This window comes from Arachis ipaensis, chromosome B5 (genome assembly GCF_059453495.1).
Source record: "Arachis ipaensis isolate K30076 ecotype BB chromosome B5, ASM5945349v1, whole genome shotgun sequence".
Lineage (NCBI taxonomy): Eukaryota > Viridiplantae > Streptophyta > Magnoliopsida > Fabales > Fabaceae > Arachis > Arachis ipaensis.
The window spans coordinates 29,816,595-29,827,958 of NC_142440.1; positions in this window are offsets into that span (position 1 = coordinate 29,816,595).

The window sequence follows — 11,364 nt, forward strand, 5'->3', positions numbered from 1 at the left end:
AACCAGAGTGAGATTTTGTGAAATACTTTTAGTAATTCATGAAATAAATTACAATTTCATTATTTTTTTAGAATAATTATTCAAATCAATTCTAAAAATTTTTAAAATCAGATATTTTAATTTTTTAAATTTTAATATACACAAAATAATTTTTAATATTTATTTTTATTAGAGAATGCAGTTTCCTTAACTTCTGTTAATACTACTAACGTAAAATATTACCATGGCCGTTAAATGTTCACGTATATAATCTAGACACATTAGTCCTTAAAAAAAAAATAAAATAATCTTTGAAAAATTTAACAAAAATTTCAAAACATTCGTTGAAAAATTTTAAAAATGGTAAAATAATCTTTTTGAATTATTTATATATAATTATTTTTAAATTAATAAATTTTAATTTTTGGAATTTTTAGTCTATTTATTTTAAATTTGATTATTTATATACAAAAATCTTTTATATATTTTCAAAATAAATTATAAATCAATTTTAAAAAGCACTCTTCCTCAAAAAAAAATATTTAAAATAAATGAGCCTATATTTATTTTTGATCATATAAAATATTAATTTAATTTAATTCAATTTATAAATACCATAATTTATGATCATTCTTTAACAATGAAAAAGAGAATAAAGTAGTGTTGTTTGAAGAGATAAAAAAACTTCTATTTAACATATAATTTTTTACATAAATAATTAAAAATATTTGTACAAATGCTTATGAAAGCAACATTTTGGAACTTGCATACATTGCTAAGCAATATAGATAATTTATAAAATTCTAATGTAAAGCTCTTAATATATACTTTTGCAACACTTGAAGAAGAAATGTCTTGCAGTTAAAGTTATTTGTGTTATTACAGTTAGTAATTATGCCAAAAAATTATACTTTTTCACTTAGGAATATTTTTCTAAGTTTATTTAGAGTTAATATCTTAAGAGTTTAATTAATGACCTCTTAGATTTAGTTATTATTATAGTTTCTAGGTTATCTTGTTGTAGATATCATATGTTAATGATTAAATATTATTATTTCTTATGACATTTTAGTGTTAATATAATTACCTTTTAATATATATTTTATTATTTTTTGTATTTTTATTTATTATATATTTTTTTAATAATTTTTTATTCTTTTGATTAATAAAAATATTATAAGATACCGACCATTGTAAAAGATTAAAAACATTTAAATAGACTGTTTTGGAATTTTTAAAATTTTTTGAGAACTATTAAAGATTTTGAAAATTCTTTGAATATTATTTTGTAGTTTATCTTGGAGACTAATTTATTCAGTTCGCACATGTGGACACTTAACGGCCACATATGCAAATTAATGTTTCACGTCAGCAATTACTATTAATGACTAATAGAAGAAGACTGTATTATCTAACAAAAATAAATATTAAAAATTATTTTATATATTTTAAAACTTTGAGGAGCTAAAATATCCAAATTTAAAAATATCAAAAATTAATTTGGATAATTAATCTTATTTTAAATTCTTAAACAAAATAATGTGCAAGATAATATAAGAATCTAGTAGCATATAATAGTTTAAGCCTAGAGTATTGACCAATGGAAATTAAATAGCGACTTTAATGGGAGTCGCTGTCTCAATTGCATCATATACTATAGAAACTGTGATCAATAGAAATATGACCATACCAGCTTTGGCTGTATAGAAACCAAGCATAACCACAAACCATTATTGTCCTATCTGTAACACCCTAACTACCAAAGCTCACGCTTCCAGCTGCGCAACTCTGATAGTTCAGACATTACAACGACACTTATACTATTTAATATTAAAATATGAGCCTGTTTAAAACTTTAAACCACAATACTGCTCCCAACTATACTTTCGTTCGATAACGTACATCCATAAATACCATACAACTTACAAAAACTCATAAAGAGTACATCCATATATATATATAATCCAATACAATTCCTATCCCTCTTACAGATTATATCAAGATAAAGGCGAGGGTACAATAGACTATAACTAAAACAATACAGAGCATCACAACAACAATTAAATAAGCTCTTCGTAACTTCTGCGCCCATATCCTGAAAGGAGAAAAATGTAGGGGGGGTGAGAACATCATCCTCGAAAGGGTTCTCAGTAGAGGGTTTTTGGGAATTACTGTAATAGGATACGTGAAGATAAATCGTACTAGTGATTAATAACCGTCTTATGCCTCCTTTTCAAAAACAACGGTTTACAGTAAAAGTAAAGTCTAAAAATCTTTTCTGAAGGAAGAACCGTTCAATTCTCAAAAACTCAAAAGCCTTTCAAAACAGTTTATCTATGCTGAACCAAAACAGCCTTTCATATTTTATTCCAAACCAGAAACACAAAACCGAAATCAACCATCGGTCCATCTCAATTCAACCACGGCCCTAGGCCCAAACAATCCAACCATCAACCAATCACCACAGTCCAACAGAGTCCCAGTAGCAAACACAAATAGGAAGATGCAAGCACAAACAAACAGTTATTGCAAGTAGAACAATTACCAATTATTCACATAGGCAAACCAAGTATAATATGCACACCCAAACAATGTCACATAGATACATATGATGCATGCCTGTCCCTAGTGGCTGATGATATCATCTGTCAGTTATAGAGCCAACCCGACAAGTCCTGGTAGCTAACCATTGGACTGTCCCTCTGTCGCGCATCCCCAACTCGAGTTATACTCAATATAAACTTGATCATAATCATGATCCATATCCATCACCTTCACTGGTGAATATTTACGGGGGCGAGCTCATCCGGGCTTTCACAGTGCCCGACCACACTTACGACATAGGGTCAAAAGAGCTTCGAGTCTCAACCTGGAGTACGTGGTGGCTAGCCACTGCTTCCTCCCAGGGAAACTCTCATCTCCGATAGTGGAAGTGCAACATTCACATTTATCAATATCTCAGCATATATGCATTCATTCTCAGCCATGGATCAACATCCATCTCAGCCATCCGGCTCGCGGTTCAATCCAGAACCAGCCAATATTGATAATCATACACAGCCATTCCGGCTCACGGTTCAATCCAGAACCAGCCAATATTCATAATCATACACAGCCATTCTGGCCCATAATAAAAACAGCACTTCCACCATTCAAAATAATCAAATTCATAAAACCGGCTTTTAGGCCATAAATCACTTTTCTCAAGTCATTTCACTTTGAAATCAAATTTCAACTCTTTTCAGCCTTGGCTTTAAAGATCTCATTTCTCAAATCATCTCAGGCTCATAAGCCACTTTTACTCAAGGTAAATTCCCCTTTTTAGAAACAATGCCACTCTTGGCACCCTCTTTCCAAAACTTCCATAATCATGGCAAGTTAAAAATCTCTTTGAGATATTCAGAATCACCCATCCAACAATGGAATTTTATAACAAAAGTTTCTCGGCAGAGTCCCAAGTCTTTAGGAGAGAATAACATAACTCATTCCGCCAAATTCATTTAAAATCATTAAAACATTGGCTTTCCGATTTGAGTAAGAAAATAGGATCTAAGCCAAACCGAGTCATGTAATTATTTACTTCTTTCAAAGCCGTTTCCTTTACTTAGGCAAAACCAACTTCAACCCCATGATAAATTCTAGAACGTTTCAACTGTTCAAAATTGTTTTAGTCTTGCAAGAATTCAGAATTCAAAGAGTACTTAAAACCTTTCTCAAAACATTTCAAAACGAAACTTGTCAATAGACATTCGGGTTCTTTCAAAGTCATTGAAACTCCTCTAATTGAAACCCTCAAGTCAAATTCAAAGGCATTGCCCTTGTCACATTTAAAACAGCTTTAAAACATAAGTTTCATTCTAAATAACTTTCTCCTGAAAGAGATACCATGCCTTTCTTAAGAAGCAAGACTAAATCAGAATTTTCCCTTTAATAATTCGTTTCAAAAGGATGAACCATCATTTTCTTGATAATTCAAATAAAATAGTAGAAGTCTTTAACTCATCATTTTTCCAGACAACATTCAATAAAGACTCGGATTTTATAGAAATTTTGGCAGCATCTCCCCTAAAACTTGGACTTTGCCACCCGGTTCGGGTCCCAACTAAACCGTCCCATAATCCTTTTCAATAGTCCAGAATCCAAAATCAATTCAAAATCAAGCTAAATTCAACAGTCGCCTCATTGGCATATCTCAAGAAAATCGTTTCAAAATCACACAAATATCAACTGAATTAACTCATTTCCAAAGCTTTAAAGAAACAGTTCAGCAACATTCATTTATCAAACCAGATCATTTAAAGCAAGCCAGGCTGAATTCAAGAGTGGATTCTATTTTTCACATTCTCAATAAAAATTAACTCAAATCAATTCTCAACGGGTTAAACTCGATCTCAAAGCTTTAAAAGAATCAACTTGAAAAGCATTTCGTTTTACAAAACCACACAACAATTCAACCAACAGACGTTCATAACCAACCAAGGCAAATCAAGCTATACATAAGGCTGATACAATCACCAAATACACATTCACTCACATCAGTATCCATATGTAATAATTCCAATATATAAAATATAGTTTTTGGAAAGCGACCCTACCTCAAAACGCAATTCCATGACCCATCGCGCCTCATCCTCCCCGCAACCTCCTTCTCTCTCCTCGAAGCTCGACGGCGGCATCAATCCGAGGCGACGATGATAGCACACGGCGGCGCAGCTCTGCGCGGTGGGTCGCGCTCCTCCTCGCGTGACAGAGGCACAACTGCTGGCTCCAGGAACGGGACGAAGACACGGTGACCCCGACGGCGATTGGGCGCAGCCCATGGCTCCATGGGTGGCGGTGGTGCGGTATTTTACAACCACACTTACTAACCGGCAAGTGCACCGGGTCGTACCAAGTAATACCTTACGTGAGTAAGGGTTGATCCCACGAGGATTGATGGATTAAGCAACAATAGCGTTTGATAGGATTAGTTAGACAAACAGAAAAGAGTGTTGAATATTCAAAGAGCATTAAATAGAAGACAGGGAAATGATTAATTTGGGAATAAAATATTGAGAAAGTAGTTAAGGTTTCAGAGTTATCTATTTTTCCGGATTAACTTTTCTTACTAACTAATTTAATTATGCAGGATTTAATTTATGACAAACTGTATGTGACTAGACCCTAATTTCTTAGACCTTCCTAGTCTCCCCTAAAATTCATTAACTGCCAATTCCTTGGTCAATTAATTCCAATTAGAGGGTGATAATCAATTTCTAGTTTATATGCCACAAAAACTCTAATTATCCAAGAGAAAAAAGGATTATATGTCATGTATCCTATTAAATTCAGATAATTAAAATTTAGGAGAAATAGTTTTCAAGCTGTTGTTCAGGTAAAGAGCTTTTCCAAGTTTTACAAGAACTCAAATAGAAAGAGGGTCATACTTCCGTTCCACCCAAATTCATAAAAATAAAGAGCGAAAACAATTCTTAAATTATAAATCCACACATAAATTAAACTAGTAAAAGCAAGAAAATTAATCCATAGAAATAGACAGAGCTCCTAACCTTAATAGTGGAGGTTTAGTTGCTCATGGAAAAGAGAAAATAAGGATTCAGGTAAAAATGTACAGAGTTCCAATCTGATGGCATCAGATCCCTTTTTATAACTAATCCTAATAAATTTAAAATCTAATATTTAAAATTAAACTTAAAATAATATCTTTTCCTAATTTAAGATTTAAATTTGAATTAATTAACAGATCTTCGGTGGATGGGTGGGGACCACTTGATTTGTCCATTCTGCAGCTTCTAATATGTGATTTCTGGGCTGAAAACTGGGTCAAAAAAGTCCAGAAATCGTCTCCAGCATTTTTCTACTTTTTCTGCACGTAGCGCATGTGACGCGTCCGCGTCGTCCACGCGTTCGCATCATTTGTGCAGATTTCAGTCCACGCGTTCGTGTTAAGCAGGCGATCGCGTCATTGCGATTTCCTCCATTCCGCGCGGTCGCGTGAGCCATGCGTCCGCGTCGGTATTCGCTGGTCATCTCCTTGGCTTCTTCTCTTTCTCTGCAGAAATTCCATCAAATTCTGCCAAATGCTACCTAAAATAAATAAAATTGCACAAAACTCAAAATAGCATCCATAGTGGCTAAAATATAATTAATTCTTAATTAAATTCAACAATTTAGATGCAAATTCACTAGGAAAAGATAGACAAGATGCTCACGCATCACAACACCAAACTTAAACTGTTGCTTGTCCTCAAGCAACCAAAACTAATATAAGCTTAGGATGTGAATTTGCATGAGAATGAGAGTTCGATTAAGCCCATGTCTCTTCTTATGGTGGGGTTTACAACTGTAATCCTGAATAGTTTTGGCATCTCACTTTATCCTTTGAAGTTCAGAATGATTGGCATCCCTAGGAACTCAGAATTCAGATAGTGTTATTGACTCTCCTAGTTCAGTATGTTGATTCTTGAACACAGCTACTTTATGAGTCTTGGCTGTGACCCTAAGCATTTTGTTTTTCAGTATTACCACCGGATACATAAATGTCACAGACACATAACTGGGTGAACCTTTTCAGATTGTGACTTAGCTTTGCTAGAGTCCCCAGTTAGAGGTGCCTAGAGCTCTTAAGCACACTCTTTTTGCTTTGGACCACGACTTTAACCGCTCAGTCTCAAGCTTTTCACTTGACACCTTCACGCCACAAGCACATGGTTAGGGACAGCTTGATTTAGCCGCTTAGGCCAGGATTTTATTCCTTAGGGCCCTCCTATCCATTAATGCTCAAAGTCTTGGATCCTTTTTACCCTTTGCCTTTTAGTTTAAAGGGTTATTGGCTTTTTCTCTGCTTGCTTTTTCTTTTTCTTTTTATTTTATTTTATTTTTTTTTTCGCAAGCTTTGTGTTTTTCACTGCTTTTTCTTGCTTCAAGAATCAATTTTATGATTTTTCAGATTATCAATAATATTTCTCTTTTTCATCATTCTTTCAAGAGCCAACAATTTTAACATTCATAGACTTCACTATCAAAAAATATGCACTGTTCATGTCATGCATTCAGAATCACAGAAAATACCACCACATTTAAGTAAATAAGACTATTATTCAATATAGACCCACTTTCTCATGCAATATATCACTCCTATATTTTTTTTTATTTAAGCTCAGTGAGTAATACATGAGACATCTTTTCAGAATTAAAGCAATAGAAAAACTAAACTAGTCCTAAGATTCTAACTAATAAAGGATCATGCAACAAACAAAGCAAAATAACAGGAAACCGGAACATAACATAGAAAAAGAGGGGAGGAATAAAAAATGAAAGGAACTCAACCACCTTAATTATCCTAGCGGTCGCTTTATTCTTTAGGTTGTGCTCCTTCGCGAAGATGATTCGCCTCCCTTTTGTACTAGAAAACCTGTAAGCGCAGTGTCAACACCAAACTTAAGGGTTTGCTTGTCCTCAAGCAAAGAAGAACTGAAAATAGAAAAGACAAATATTAAAATGAAAGAAAAAATAAAAGGATAAGAGAATAAGAGAGAAGTAGGATTGGGAGAGAGAGAGAAAGAAAACTGGGCGGCGCAAGCGACGCGTTTGCGTGGGTCACGCGATCGCGTATGTCGCGCATTCTTCATAATGACGCGTTAGTGTCAGGCACGCGACCGCGTGCCCTGGATTTTGTGCGATTCGCGCGAAGCCAGCCGCGCGCTCGTGTGACTTTCTGTTCGCATGGCTTGGGAACCAAATCTTCATACGACGCGTTCGCGTGAGCAACGCGGACGCGTGGATGGCCATTTATGCAATTGACGCGGACGCGTCGGGCATGCGTTCGCGACCAAATTTGTGCTTTTAGCACACTTCTTGCCTCAAGCCAGCTTAACTCTCTGTCCAAACACCTTTTACATCGATTTTTCGGGTCACGCGTCCGCGTGGATGACGCGGTCACGTGAAGTGGCAAAAATCATGAATGATGTGGTCGCGTGAGCCATGCGTCTGCGTGGGCTTGTTTGTGCTAGAGGCATCATTCTTGCGCCACTCCCGCGCAACTCTCTGTTCAAATTTATTTTTCATGCACACATGATTGACGCGTTCGCGTCAATGACGCGATCGCGTCGTGTGCCTCTTTTTTTTTTTTTGAAATATAGCTTGAGGTGTTCGATTCCTGGAAGAACATAGCTGCATGATCAGAAAATTAGTAAGAACTTCAAAAAAAAATAAATAAAATAAAATAACTAAGAAAACTACTACTACAAAAATAGCTAAGGATACGAATTTATCGGGTAGCCTCCCGACAAGCGCTTCTTTATCGTCACTAGCTTGACGGTCAGCTCCTCTAAGGAGGAGGATCATAGGGGCTCAGCTCTTCACCCCTTACTTTGAACTTCTTTCCTGTGTCTCCATAACGTAGCTCAATATGCTCCAGAGAGAGGATTTTGATTACTGTATAAACCCATGCTGGATTGCTGGTCAACACCACCTTCATTCCTGGGGAGAAACCTTCAGTGGGGATCTTTTTGTTTCTCCATCCTCTGGGTATTTTTTTCTTTTTGGGGACCTCCTCCTTGGTGGATGATGCAGTTTCAACACCAAACTTAGGTTTGATGTCAGGCAGAATTTTATCGGTTGTCACCAAAGGAGGTTTGAGTTGCATATTCTGCTGTGCATCATCAGGGGGTTCTTGAAGGTTTGGATCAATAAGCTCAGCCTGCATGCACCTCTCTTCTTCACCTGTTGAATGTACATCTTTGAAGACATGAAAGACCAGTTGCTCATTATGCACTCTAAGCACTAATTCACCCACTTCTACATCAATCAGAGCTCTTTCAGTGGCTAGAAATGGTCTTCCTAGAATTATAGAGGCATTCTCATCCTCCCCTGTGTCAAGAATCACAAAGTCTGCTGGGAGGAAGAACTTACCTACTTTAACCAAGATGTTTTCCACTAATCCGTATGCAGGCTTCATAGATTTGTCTGCCATCTGTAATGCTATCTTTGTGAGTTGTGCCTCTTGGATTTGCAGCTTCTTCATCACAGATAAGGGCATTAGAATTATGCTTGCCCCTAGATCACATAGGGCTTTCTCAAAGGTTGTGCTCCCAATGGTGCATGGAATTTGAAAGCTCCCTGGATCTGGCATCTTCCTTGGCAAGTTATTCTGAATTACAGCACTACATTCCTTAGTCAGGACTACTGTCTCATCTCCCTTTAAACGCTTTTTCTTTGACAACAGCTCCTTCATGAACTTGACATAGATAGGCATTTGCTCCAAAACCTTAGCAAAAGGAATATTGATTTGTAACTTTCTGAAGATTTCCAAGAACTTTGGAAACTGCTTGTCCTTGGTCTCCTTTTGAAGTCTCTGAGGATACGGCATCTTAGGCTTGTACTCAGGAGCCTTTGGCAGTGTAGGATAAGTGTCAAGAGAGTCTGGGAATGGGTTGTCTGCACGCTTTGGAGGGGCGTGCTCTACTTCTTCCTTCTTCTCATCTGGAGCTTCCTTTTTAACTAGCTCTTCATTGGCCTTGGTCTCAGAGCCAGCTACTTTACCACTTCTCAATTGAATAGCCTTGCAATCTTCTCCTGGGTTCACCACTGTATCCTCTTGAAATGTACTTGTAGACTTCTCAAGTATTTTCTTGCTCAGTTGGCCCACTAGCACCTCTAAGTTTCTAATAGAGGCTCTGGTTTCCTGTATAACTTGTGCTTTCGTACTTGCCACTTGTTCACTTATTACGGTGATAGCCTTGCATTCCTCTCTTGGATTTGGAATTATGTTACCAGGAAGGCTATTAGTGGTCCTCTGATTAATTTCATTAACCTTTGTGGCTAATTGACCCATTTGAATCTCTAGGTTTTTGATGGATGCTCTGGTTTCCTGTCTAAAACCTGTCAATATTGCTTCCAAATCATTGTTCTGCTGGAAACCGCCCTGAAAACTATTGTTGAAGTTCTGAGGTCTCTGAGGTTGGTCCCTCCACCCAAAGTTTGGGTGATTCCTCCATCCCTAGTTGTATGTCTTAGAATATGGATCATTGTTGGGATTTCTAGGACCACTCCCCATGTAATTCACCTGTTCAGAAGAAGGTTGAGCATAATCATAATTATCATTTTGCATAAAGTTACCTGCCATGTCATAGGAGACTTCCTATGGTGGATTTTGGGTGTGGATAGCTGAGACTTGCATGTCACCCATCTGTTGAGTAAGTAGATTTATTTGCTGAGACATCAGCTTGTTCTAAGTAAGAAGAGCATTAACAGCTTCTACTTCCAACACACCTCTCTTTTGAGAGGTCTCAGAGTTCACAGGATTCCTGTTAGATGAGTAGAGATATTGGTTGCTTGCAACTAATTCAATCAGCTCAATAGTCTCCTCTGGTGTCTTCTTCTTGTGCAATGAACCACCTGCAGAAGTGTCTAGGCTCATCTTGGACATCTCACCCAAACCTTCATAAAAGATATCTAGTTTGGTCTATTTGGAGAACATGTCTGGAGGGCATTGCCTAGTCAGTAGCTTGTATCTCTCCCAAGCTTCATAAAGAGTTTCATCCTCCTTCTGTCTGAAAGTCTGAACTTCCAACCTAAGCTTAGTCAGCTTCTTTGGTGGGAAAAATTTTGTGAGAAACTCAGTAACAACCTTGTCCCAAGTATTCAGACTCTCCTTTGGTTGGGAATCTAGCCATAACTTTGCTTTATCCCTCAGAGCAAACGGGAAGAGCATGAGTTTGTACACCTCTGGGTTCACTCCATTTGTCTTCACAGTATCACATATCTGCAGAAAATCAGAAATAAACTGATTTGGATCTTCATGAGGAAGTCCATGATATTGGCAATTTTGTTGCACCAGGGTGACCAATTGTGGCTTCAACTCAAAGTTGTTTGCAGTTATAGGAGGCACCACAATGCTCTTTCCATAAAGGTCTGCAGTAGGAGCAGAATAAGAGCCAAGCACTCTCCTCTGTTGATCATCCCCATTCAGATTTACCACATTGGCATTAGCGTTATTATTTGCCATAGTGGATTATGCAGTCTTGCTATGGTGGATTTTGGGTGTGGATAGCTGAGACTTGCATGTCACCCATCTGTTGAGTAAGTAGATTTATTTGCTGAGACATCAGCTTGTTCTAAGTAAGAAGAGCATTAACAGCTTCTACTTCCAACACACCTCTCTTTTGAGAGGTCTCAGAGTTCACAGGATTCCTGTTAGATGAGTAGAGATATTGGTTGCTTGCAACTAATTCAATCAGCTCAATAGTCTCCTCTGGTGTCTTCTTCTTGTGCAATGAACCACCTGCAGAAGTGTCTAGGCTCATCTTGGACATCTCACCCAAACCTTCATAAAAGATATCTAGTTTGGTCTATTTGGAGAACATGTCTGGAGGGCATTGCCTA